Below are 12,681 nucleotides of genomic sequence, written 5' to 3'. Positions count from 1 at the left end.
TAGCTGTAGGTACTACATGGGCAGAAGCTGATCTTTTTTGGGGGGCAGTTACTGGTCCATAATGGGTGTTTTGCTGCACTCTGATCATTGTGAGGCCCTGGGGTGAGTCAGGGAGGCCGTTCAGGAGCTGGCTGAGCCTTGGGGGAGGCAGGAGCAGCTGCAGGTGGCAATAGACGCGTGGCTGGGGTGTGGACTGGGAGGTCACGGCTGTCTGTGAGAGCTGTGCCAGAAAATCACCAGTGTCAAATCAGTTCTGTGTCAGGAGCTGACAGGCCAGCAGGAGGCACGTGGCTTGGCTGGTGATTCTGAGGTCACTTCTGCTTCTCTGGAGATATTCAAAACCCACCTGGATGCAATCCTGTAAAATGTGCTCTAGGTGATCCTGCTTGAGCAGGGGGTTTGGACTTAGATGATCTGCAGAGGTCCCTTCCAACCTCAGCCATTCTGTGATTCTGTCATTCTGTGGGAGCTGCCTTCTCCCAACCCACCCTAGCGGTGCCAGCCCCACCTCAGACTGCTCCTGAACGGCTCCAGTGCGGCCCTGGAGGGAGCCAGAGCTGCCTTGGGCCTGGGGCAGTCTGGCGGCAGAAGGGTTTGACATGGGCACAGCAGCAGCAGTGCCGGGACCGGGGGAGGAGTCAGGAAATTGGGACGAAGACCCCTGCCCTCAGCTGCATGGCCGGGGCACTGGACTGGCAATGCCGTTGTGGCCAGGCAGGCTCCAGGTTCAGGATGGATGCCTGCTCGAGGGTATGAGCACAGGGATTTTCATGGGCTTCAGGGCAGCCGTGACTGTGGGGAAGGCAAGTGGGCAGACCCAAGCCCCCACAGATGCAAAGGCCGGGGATGGAAAAGGCAGTGTGGGGCTGGTGAAGGACCTCTGACGGGCGAGTGAAGAGTTAACAGGACTGAAGTTTGTCAATTGATATGCAGAAGAACTGATAGCACAAGAGCTAACGTGCACAAAGCTGTTGAACAGAGGACTTAACAGGACTAAAGAAGTCTACCAACCGATATGCGCAAGGACTGATATGCGCAAGGCTGCGGAATGATTAACAAGACTGGAGAAGTGAAGTCTGCCACCTGGAATCTGCACAGACCCCCGGGGAGGGAAGAAACAATACGGAGGTTTTGTGGTCTTGCCTCGCTAGCAGGGTCCTCCCAAGCAGACAAACAGACAGTCCTGTGATTGTGAAACTCGCAAAAGTCAGCAAAAGCAGTGTTTGCCCAGAGCCCCAGCCGTATAAGAAGAGACTTGGCAGCTAGGAGAGTTTGAGCAGGGACGGGAACATGACCTGATCATCCTCTCTGGCTGGACCGTGAGTATTCCCCCCCCTCCCCTTTTCCTGGGACGCTGGGTTAAGGTAACTCCTCGAGGTTGAGAGCCCTCTCACTAGGAGAGTGAACAAGAAAGCTTTCAAGTAGGGATAAGCAGTCCTTCCAATTAATAACGCAGTAATCGATGGTTTCAGGTTATCCTTTCTAAATTAGTAACCGATGGTTTTGTGTTATCCTTCCTAAATTAGTAATCGCATTATTTTAATGGATGTTACTAATCCAAGAACTTGTGTGAGGAAATAAACATCTTTTTTATTATTATTATATTACTGTCCCAGTCGTTGCTATCGAACCTTCAAAGCATGACAGTGTGACAACCTCCCTCTGCTATCCATGGGGAAGAGAGTCCCCAGGTGATGCCGGACTCCGGTTTGGCCAACAGGAGGGGAAAACAGAGAGGGTGGAAGAGGCAGATGGAGCCTCTCGGGGTGCATGAGAGAGCTTTCCAAAGGACAGGGCTGAGCCAGGGAAGGACCGTTGGATCTTCCTGCTGATGCACTCCCAACTGAAGTCGTTCTGCCCTGCCCTAGGTGCTCTCATCCCCCTGCCAGCTGTGCTGGAGCACAGACTGAGGAGCAAGAATTCATGGAGTCGCAGAGGAGTTTTGGCGGGAAGGGACCTCTGGAGGTCTCCAGTCCAAGCTCCTGTGCAAAGCAGAGCTGGTTGAAGCCCTCGAGTCCTGTCTGGCCATCGCTGGACTGTGCCTGACCCCAGTTACCATCCCCAAACCTGCTCTGCTCTTCTTGTCTGGGCACTGTGGGACAGCACCTCTTGTCGGTGGGTCCCTGCCCTGCCTGCCTTGCTGACACCCTCAGCTCCTGGCTCCGCTTCCCACACAGAGCAGCCCTGCTGTGGGGCTACGGGCCATGGTGGTTGGGGCAGGAAGCAGATCCAACTGGAGAGGGATCAACACCACTGAGACTGCTGGCACCTGCCTCTGCTCATGGATGGTGCTTAGAATGATCCCAGGGCATTTGCAATGACGGCAGATGTGTTTGGGTGTGCACTAGCTCCAGCCTGTGGTGTTTCACTGAGGATGCAGGAATCACTCTCCAGTGACCCTTCCCTGCACCTCCTGGGTCCCCACTGCCTCTCCGGGCAGTGCAAATGACTGCAGAGCCCTCGTTTCCCCATGCATACCTGGATTTAGTGCTTTACCTTCTGGTCACTCCACCGTGGACCGTCACTCATTTTGTGAGGCTCCACTCACTGCCCAGCCCTGGGCACACGCTGTCCCTGGAGATCCCCTGAGCTCTCCTGGGGCTCAGATTCCCCTCCAGAGGGATGGGCATGTCTCATCAGCACTGTCACCTGTGGGACAGCCCCAGGCAGAAAATTCAGAGACCATTCCCCATCTCCACTGGCACTGGTCACAGAGAGATGAATCCTGGATCCAGCCCTCAGTCCCTAACAGATGACATGGAGGCTCCGAGCTTGTCCCCCGCATCCCATGGAGTTCACAAGCAGAGCAGCAGGCCCTTTTGTGGTGCAATTTCTTTGGGTGTATTTTTTACTCCACCTTCTGAAGAAAGGACAGACTTGGAAAGGCCTTGAAAGGAGAAAGTCCTGCTGCTGTTGGTGGACGTGTCTCCAAGAAAGCTGCAGCCCCCACGAAAAGGCTGCAGAAAGGAAATGCCTGCTGTGGAAGTGGGGGAACGATCCTGAGGAACAGAGGTCTGTTCCACAGGCTTTCTCCAGAATCTCCTCCCTTCCACTCCCACGTCGCTTTGAGTGTTGAAGCTCTGTAGAGGGAAGGGACCAGCCCACAGTGACAGCCGGCTGCCACCCTCACGGAAGAGGGGTATGGGATCACACCCTGACTGTGGCCAGGGAAGTTGAACTCTCTTAATGGTCACGGGACCCATGGTCTCACCCCACCTATACTCATCTGACCCTTGAGCTCCCTTGGTGTTGAAAGAGACAGTGCTGAAAGAGACAGTGCTGAAAGAGACACTGCAAAGGGAAACTCTCTGCATTGCACTGAAGGCATCTGTGGGAGCTCAGACTAGTTGGCTCTGATGTTCCCCCATCTCTGCTGATGAAAGGGGAAGCCTGACTTCCTGCTTCAACACGGCCTCTGGATCAGATTTAAATGAGAGATTCCTGAGGACAAATGACACGCAGCAAAATATTTTTTTTATTTTAGGAGAATGTAACAGAGAAAAGTAAGACAGACAGACAGACATGAACAACACATAGCTTTGTTACCAAATACCCCGGGAATGAGGAGCAGATGCACATGGGAGAGTTATTGGTGCTGACATTGTACCTACTGAACCAGTTTCTTCAGTGCATCCTTGAGCTCTTTGTTCCTCATGCTGTAGATGAGAGGGTTTGCTGCTGGAGGCACCACCGCATACAGAATGGCCAGCACCAGATACAAAGCTGGGGAGGAAAGGGAGGGGGGCTTCAGGTAGGCAAACAGGCCAGTGCTGATAAACAAGGAGACCACAGCCAGGTGAGGCAGGCACATGGAAAAGGCTTTGTGCCGACCCTGCTCAGAGGGCATCCTCAGCACAGCAGTGAAGATCTGCACATAGGACAGCACAATGAACATGAAACACCCCAAAGATAAACAGGCACCAACCGCAAGAAGCCCAACTTCCCTGAGGTAGGAGTCTGAGCAGGAGAGCTTGAGGATCTGGGGGATTTCACAGAAGAACTGATCCACTGTGTTGCCTTGGCAGAGTGGTATTGAAAATGTGTTCCCAGTGTGCAGGAGAGCATTGAGAAAACCACTGGCCCAGACAGCTGCTGCCATTTTGACACAAGCGCTGGTGCCCATGAGTTTCCCATAGTGCAGGGGTCTGCAGATGACAACATAGCGGTCATAGGCCATGACTGTGAGAAGATAATACTCTCCTGCTAACAAGAAGACAACTGGGAAGACTTGAGCAGCACGTCTTGAATAGGAAATGGCCCTGGTGTTCCAGAGGAAATTGGCCATGGATTTGGGGACAGTGGTGGAGATGGTGCCAAGGTCCAGAACAGAGAGGTTGAGGAGGAAGAAGTACGTGGGGGTGTGGAGTCAGTGGTCACACTGGGGACTTCAGATCACTCTTGTGAAAATCCAACCTTTTGCCACTCAAGCCTGTAGCTGAACAGAACAGCTCATGTGCATCAGTTCCCACCTGCTTTCCTTAGAGAACTAGCTGCAAACAGACACGGAAGGATTATTCTTAACTGCAAACAAGCAAATTATAATTTGGAACTGTTTAATAAAAGATACAAGACGCTCCTCCACTGTATGTCAAGTCCAAGCTGTCTCCAGTGAGGTCCACTGCCCACAAGACATAACCTTCCTTGAAATGTTTTTCACAGATAGATAGGAAAGGATAGACAAGAAACAGAACAAAGGAGCTGGCTAAAGAGACAAGGAGACTGCTGAAAGATGAGGCAAGCTTCAGACTCCCAGCAGCTCAGAGCAGCAACTGCAGAGCTGAGAGGTACCTGAATGGATAAAGAGTAAGTGGAGGAGGAAAACTGGTAAACTATGGGAAGTGCATATGTCCAGAGAGTCTGATGCAAAGATGCCTTTAGAAATGACCAGTTTAATCAGGACATGTGGAAATATGTGAGAGAGCACTGAGACTACATCCGCAGTCTAACAGACAGAGCAGTGGAAACACAAGGTCAAGGGGAGATCGATATTTCTTCTCCCGCGATTAATACCCTTCCTGAGGATTTCCACTCTTTCATCATGTTCATTGAAGTAGACTAAAATAATCACCAATGGGCCCTCTCTCAGCACTGAAGGAAGACTGATTCCAGCATTACAAATTGTCGCAGCAGAGGATGGTTATGTGCAAGAGGTGGAAATGTCCGACTCTGGAAGCCCCGATTTCAGTCCAGTTCTCTGGACTTCCCTTTCTCGTCCAAAGAGGGAACTATGTTGTCTCAACTGAGTTGTTCTGAGATACCGTTCCTAATGCCAAGCTCAGGTCCCGCAGGAGCCGCCTCCAAAATTTCCAGCACCACATGGGAACACAGCTGCCCCAGGGCATCTCAGGCAGCAATAGCCTCTCTATGTGGTCAAATGAATCAAACCCCAAAAGGAGATCCTAATCATAAGTTGAGATATGCTCAAAAAATAACTCAACGCAACAATTGACAAGTAATCCTCGTTTCAAAAACTTCACACAGTTTTTACCATTGCCATATATTTTTTCTTTCTTCTTAATTGGCAGCACCATGTTCATGCACTACAGGAATCAGCCTGTCTATGCAAGTGTGTGTATATATATATGTATATATACACATTGTTCATCAAAATACATTTTCTACCAACACTCTGAATGGAGAAACCTTGTTCATAGGAACTACTTTATTTAAACTGTCATGTTTCAGACCTCTTCTTCTGCCTTTCTGTCCTTTCTTCTTCCTCGGCCTCCTCTCTCTTTACAGAGCACTCTAGGGAACGGTTCACTGAATCACAGCACTTAGGGTGGACGAGACCTCTGGACATCACCTAGTCCCAGCCACCCTGGTCAATGCAGAGGGAACTAGATGAGGTTGCCCAGGGGCTCACCCCACTTGTGCATTGTCCACAACAGTGCGCTCCATCCACTGTGCAGGCCATTCATAAAGGTGTTAAACAGTCCTGCCCCACATGTTGATCACTGAGGGATGTCACTAGTAACCAGCTGCCACTAGGAACTTGTACCACTGATGACAGCGTTTCAGCCTGATGGTCCCTCCAATCTTCCACCTGCCTTATGGTCCACTGATCCAGTGCAGAGCTCAACAATTTGCCTATAAGGAGACTCTGGGGGACTGTGCCAAAGGCCTTGCTAAAGTGAAGGTTCACAGAATCCCTGCAAAATCCCCCTTGTGCCCGCAGGCATTCATCTTATGGCAGAAGGCAATCAGGTTGGTCAGGCATGGTTTCCATTTCCCCTTGGTCAACGCATGCTGCCGCTTCCAGGCCTTGTCCTTCCTATGCTTGGAGATGGTTTCCAGGAGGATTTGCTGCATCGCCTTCCCAGGGACTGAGATGAAGATGACCAGCCTGTCGTTCCCCACACCCTCCCTCTTGCCCTTCTGGAAAATGGGTGTGATGTCTGCCTTTTCCCAGTCATCAGGAACCTCCCTGATTACCCTGACGTTTCCTAGACAATTGGGAGCAGCGTTGAAGTGACTCCAGCCACCTCTCCCTGCACCCTGGGGTGCTGCCTGTCTGCTCCCATGGACTTGTGTGTGCCCACTGGGCAAAAGTCCTCCCCAGCTGCATCGTCCTCTACCAGGGGTGAGGCTTTGCTAACACAGATGCTGCCAAAGGACTCAGGGGCCAGGGAGGCCTGTCAGTAGACAAGACCAGGAAAAGACAAGGTAAAAGAGGGAATGAGCTCCTCAGCCTTTCCCCTCTCTTTGTCACTATGTCCCCTGCCCCACCGAGCAGGGAGACCACATTTTCCTTGGCTGGCTGCCTTGTGCTGCCAACATCCTTACAGAAGCCCTTCTGGTTACCCTCCCCATCCCTTCCTAGTTCTAGCTCCAGCTCCAGCTCCAGCTGAGCTTTGCCTTGCCTAACTCCATCCCAAATGAGATGAAATCCTCTCTCCTGCAGTCCGGGGCAGTGATTCTGTTATTCCTCTTACCTCTCCACCATCTCGCGGTCACAGCACTGACAGACAGCCTCCATATTCACATCCCCATCCAGCCTGAGCTTCACGCAAGAAACCAAGGGGAGGATGGCACCGTATACCTAGAAGCGCAAACTACAGAGGTACAGAAATCACACTGCAGAAAAGCTTGCTCTTCTCCCCTCACCACTGAGGGGATCCAGGCAATGGCCTTTCAGGTAGTTAAAGGTGGATGCAAAGAATTTCCGTTGTAATGTAGATATGCCTGAGGCAGTGCCTCCCAGGCTGCCCTTACAGGCAACGGGGAGGAGGAGGTGGTGTTCACCTGCTTTCTTTTAGATGGTCACATAAAGCACAAAGTTCTCACATCCCAGAGACATTTACTCTGTGCTTGAAATGGGGCCTGGGATCATAGGCGTTCAGGATAACTCAGGTTGAAGGGACCACAGGAGGCCTGTAGTGCAAGCTGCTGCTCAAAGCAGGGTCAGGTAGAGGGTCAGAAACCAAAAAATGCCCCTGTCAAAGGACTTCTGGGGTGACACAGCAGGAGAAGGCAGTAGAGGGTTACTGGGGTGATCTCATGGACAAAAGGGTTTCCTTTTTCCCCTTCTCCCAAGAATGAAATCCTCAGCTCTCCAGAGAGAAGAAGCTGGGACACGAACTTTGCCACTAACATGGATCTGGAGAATCTCCTGAGTCCCTTACAGACAGAGGCTGGTGCAAAGGCCACCACCCCAATGGCACCAGGCGCCCAGGCATGCCTGCCTTGTTGCTCGGCACCCTGCAGCCCCAGGCAGGAGGTGTGCGGGGAACAGAGTGGGTCTGCAGCCTGCAGCCCTGGCCACCCAGCAAGTGTGGTGGGACCCTGCTCCTCTAGATGAGACTGGGCTCTCCTGCATTTCACCAGGGTGAAGCTTGCATCCCCTCCAGCTGGGAATACAGCTTGGCAGGGAGGGCCAACATGGGAAACACAATCTCTGTTCCGGGGAGTAAAGAGAGAGGGGAGGGCAGAGGGGGATCTGCTCATGCCCCAGGCACTGATTCCCTCCCTGCAGCCAGTACAGCCCTGCTGATGCCCTGTAACCCATGAGTCCAGGGGAGGGGACTCTGATCTGCTCTGGCTCTAGGGATTTCTCAGCCCTTAAGACCCAGGATGCAAAGCACCGGTCCGGGGACACTTCGGTAGTCGAAGGGCCTGAATGCCTGGTGTGTTCCTGAGAACGTTTCGGTATTCTCCCGGCACTGCTTTGACTCCTGTTGGCCATGGAGCAGAGACTCCTTTTGAGGATGAACTCATTCACTGTGTAACTCTGAGGACAGGCTTGGCCAGGCAGTACAAATGCCAGCAATGCCTCAGCCCCACAACAGTTTCCCCTGCCCAAGACTCCACTTTACAGGCCCTTCCTCCTAGAGGATTTGGTTTGGGAGGGAGCACCAGAGATCTCCAGGACCATGATCTACTCTGAGCTGGGCTAACTTAACAGATCAGGTTGGTAGGTGCTTTCTCCAGGAGAGTTTGTAAAGATTTGCTGTCCCCTGCCCCAGTGCTACTCAACCACCATGATTATTTCTTTATTTTTTCCTTCAGCTCCTTTGAAATTTCCCCTTCTACATCTTCTCCTTGTTGTCTCTTGTCCTTTCTTCCCCTTGGCCCCCAGCCAGACTATCCCATCTACTTTGACTGAAGACAATCACAGCCTCATCTCCAAGCACAGCCTTAGTGGGATCTCCTGGGACCACTCAGGCAGGCCAAGGTGGCCAGCTCCAAGTGGAGCCACATGCTGTGGGTCCTTGCGTGGTCTCAGAGGGGAGCGTATGGAGACATAACATGACTCAGGGCAGAGCCTGTGGGTCAATGGCAGCGCAGACCTGGGATCAGTAGGTATGAGAAGAACAGACCTCCAGCAGCTCCTCTCCACACCCGGGCAGGGAGTGATGCACCTGGCAGTGCTCCTGAGAGAGGATGGTGACACAGGATGGGGAACACTGTGAGCTGCAGTGCTGGGCACCGACCATCTGTGCTGGGTCTGGTAGTCCAGCCAGGTGGTGCTGGTAGCTGTAGCCCTTGAGAAACCCCCGATGCTGCTAGAAGCAGTAAGTCCCCTCCATGACTCTCAGGAGCTTCTGGAGTGTCATGGCTCCCATCAGCACTCAGCCCTCCACTGGTCCAGCCCCGCTGTCCTGCATGTGTCCCCACAACCCCACTGTGCAGGAATCACACAGGACAGAGTGCGTTCTGGGGTGGGGAAACACCCCCCCACCATGGTCCCCATGACAGCCCTTGGTGCCCCGTCCCCCTCAGACCTCCTGCCTGGCAGCCTCCCACCAGTCCCCAGACCCTGCCCAGCCCTGATCCTGTCCCCTGGGGTAGCAGAAGTCCATGCTCTGGGGTGTGCTGAGGTCTGAGCTCGCAGAGAGGCCAGGCAGGGCTGGACATTGCCTCCACACATGTGCTGAGCCCAGCAGGCAGATGGAGCTGGTCACACTCAGAGATCACCCCTCACTGGGACCATGGGGAATGGCCAGTGATGGAAATGGCTGGTATGAGGGTCTGGGGCTGGGAGGAGTTTCCTGGGGCAGGTTCTCCTCTCTGCTCAGGCAGCAACAGGCTGGGTCAGATATTTGTTCTAACAGACCCTGCTTGAGGGCCCCCATGGGAGGAGGAGGGTCTACAGGCCCAGGAGATGGCCCCAGGGCCTCCTCTGCATGCTCCCTGACAGCCCTGCAGAAGACCCAGCAGAGGGCACATCCTGCCAGGGCTCACAGCTGGACATCCAGTCCTCCAGCTGGGCATGGTGCCTTGTCTGGGGGTGACTTTTGGGGTAAGGACCAGCATGCAGGATGGGCGAGGTTGTCTCAAGGAAATGGGCTGGGGACACGACATAAGGGACAGCAGCTTTGGAGAGAGAGCCCTTCAGGCACTGCACCTGGAAGAACCTACTTTATTACAGAGCTACTGTGAGGGAGTCAGCTCTGACCCACTGTTGGACACAACTTTATATGGGCACCAGGTGAGATAGAGCAGTCTCAGTGAAGGTGGAATGAACCCAACCATTTGTGTAGCAACATGGTGACAAATGATAATAACAACAGTAATAATAGTCATACTAAAAATAAAGTGAACAAACAAAGCTCAGTCCTGGTACAGGACACAGTGGGAATCATTTGTGGAGAGCAATGGCAATGTTACCACTGCTGAAAAATGTCCACGAAATCAATTTCCTCAGGGCATCTTTGAGCTCCTTGTTCCTCATGCTGTAGATGAGAGGGTTCATTGCTGGAGGCACCACCACGTACAGAACAGCCACCACCAGATCCAGAGCTGGGGATGAGAGGGAGGGGGGCTTCAGGTAGGCAAAGATGTCAGTGCTGATAAACAGGGAGACCACGGTCAGGTGAGGCAGGCAAATGGAAAAGGCTTTGTGCCGACCCTGCTCAGAGGGCCTCCTCAGCACAGCAGTGAAGATCTGCACATAAGACAGCACAATGAAAATGAAACACCCAAAGCCTAAACAGGCAGTAACTACAAGAAGCCCAACTTCCCTGAGGTAGGAGTCTGAGCAGGAGAGCTTGAGGATCTGTGGGATTTCACAGAAGAACTGGTCTAGAACATTGCCTTGGCAGAGTGGTATTGAAAATGTGTTAGCAATGTGCAGGACAGAACACAGAAAACCACTGGCCCAGGCAGCTGCTGCCATTCTGACACAAGCTGTGCTGTCCATGATGGTCCCATAGTGCAGGGGTCTGCAGATGGCAACATAGCGGTCATAGGCCATGACAGTGAGGAGAGAATACTCTCCTCCTAACATGAAGACAAACACAAAGGCTTGAGCAGCACATCCTGAGTAGGAAATGGCCCTGATGTCCCTCAGGGAATTGGCCATGGATTTGGGGACTGTGGTGGAGATGGTGCTAAGGTCGAGGAGGGAGAGGTTGAGGAGGAAGAAGTACATGGGGGTGTGGAGGCGGTGGTCACAGGCTACGGCTGTGATGATGAGGCCGTTGCCCAGGAGGGCAGCCAGGTAGATGCCCAGGAAGAGTGAGAAGTGCAAGAGCTGCAGCTCCCGCTTGTCTGCAAATGCCAGGAGGAGGAACTCATTTAGGGAGCTGCTGTTGGACATTTGCTTCCTCGGGGCTTAGTGGACTGTGCAAAGAAGAAAAGACATTGAGAAGTTAGCAGAGACTTTTCAAGCCAAGAAATCCCCAGATATTGCATGTCTCATACAAGCCCCCCATCACCTCTCTCTTTCCTGAGAGAATCTTTGTGCAGCTGCCATGCTGGTTTTCCTCTTTGCACTGGCTGAGTGTGCTGTGAGGAGCAGGGACCTCTGCCCATGGGCTCCACAGGAGTCAGTCCTGCTGTCAAGCAGTGGGCACAGGGGAACAGGGGTGACCAGCTCTGACATTCACAATTTCTGTCAGGTGAAATCCACTCATCATGTAGAAGGGCTTTTCAGCATCTTCACTCTGAATTCTAAAGAATGAGGTTTGAGGAACAAAGTTTCAGGGATTTTTTATTTTCTTTCAGATGTCCTTGTCACCCCTGGGGAGTGTTCCTTAAAGGTAGATATCTTTGGCACTTCTGCTGTGAGTACTGAGAGGAAAGCATCCACTGTCCCTTGTTGCAGAGTGAGGACAGCTAGTCTGTCTATTAGTCTCGTTCCCAGCTGCCTTCTGCTTGCAATTCTTTGAGCTCTAGGATGATCAAACTCATATGTTGCCCTAGAAGGAAACCAGCCCCCGCTTAGAGCAGACGAGTCCAGTTTCAAAGTGCACAGCTCCAAACTTCTCACCCTTTCTCTGGGCAGCTGACAGAGCTCTCCACACTCCCCTTCTAGACAAGGACACACAGGCCTCTTTTCAGATGCCCACATACAGCCTCCCACCACCATCTCCATACTCTCAGCATCTCTGCACCTTCCTCATGGGGCTCTCAGATATCACAGCAATGCTATGAGACAGCTGTGCCTTTCTAGAGGGCAGGTGGCAGCCCAGCAGGACACCTCAGGGAAACGGTCAAAGGACCGTTAGGACTGAAGATGTGCTCTCCTTAAGGGAGAGCCAGCTCAATTCCCAGACCCACTGATTGCATTTCTTGGAGCTCCACAAATCAGAAGGGGGCCAGGGCCACCTCATTCCCATGAAGACCCCTCTGTTCCACAACTTGCAGCATCAGCGTCTGAACTGCAGTTCACATCCCCCAACCCCAGAAAGCCCGAGAACAAGAAGAGGAGTAGCATGGACAGGAGGGGAAACAAGGAGCAACACCACGATCCTGCTGCCAAGGGAGGAAAGGAGAGAGACAGAGAGGCATTCTGGAAAGCCTTTACCATACCCAGCTGGGCTGCCACCTCGCAGATGGGGACATTGCAGGGCAGTCACTCTCAGCCCCTTTGTCAGGCAGCATGAAATGGGCCCATAGCAGGAGAGATGCCCCTCTCCTCTGCCGGAGGTCTGGCTGCAGAGGAGGTGGCTCATGCCCTGGAGTTCCCTCTCATTCCCTGCCCATCTCTGCTGCATGGAGCTGTCCCTGCTGGCAGCTCTTTCTCTGTCACAACATCTTCTCCCGCTCAGTGCTCACAGACCCCATCCCACCTGCTGGATGCTCAGTTCTGCCCTCAGAAACCTCCTGGATCAGGACACTGTCTACGGGCATCTCTGTGCATGCACATCCTAAGGAGCGGGTCACATAAACTCCTATGAGGCCACAAAGGTGATGTTGATGCTGTCTGCAGGCTAACGTGGGGATGAAGCAGCTTCC

This window comes from Apteryx mantelli, chromosome 11 (genome assembly GCF_036417845.1).
Source record: "Apteryx mantelli isolate bAptMan1 chromosome 11, bAptMan1.hap1, whole genome shotgun sequence".
In the NCBI taxonomy this organism is placed as follows: Eukaryota; Metazoa; Chordata; class Aves; order Apterygiformes; family Apterygidae; genus Apteryx; species Apteryx mantelli.
Note: the sequence above shows the minus strand (reverse complement) of the source record.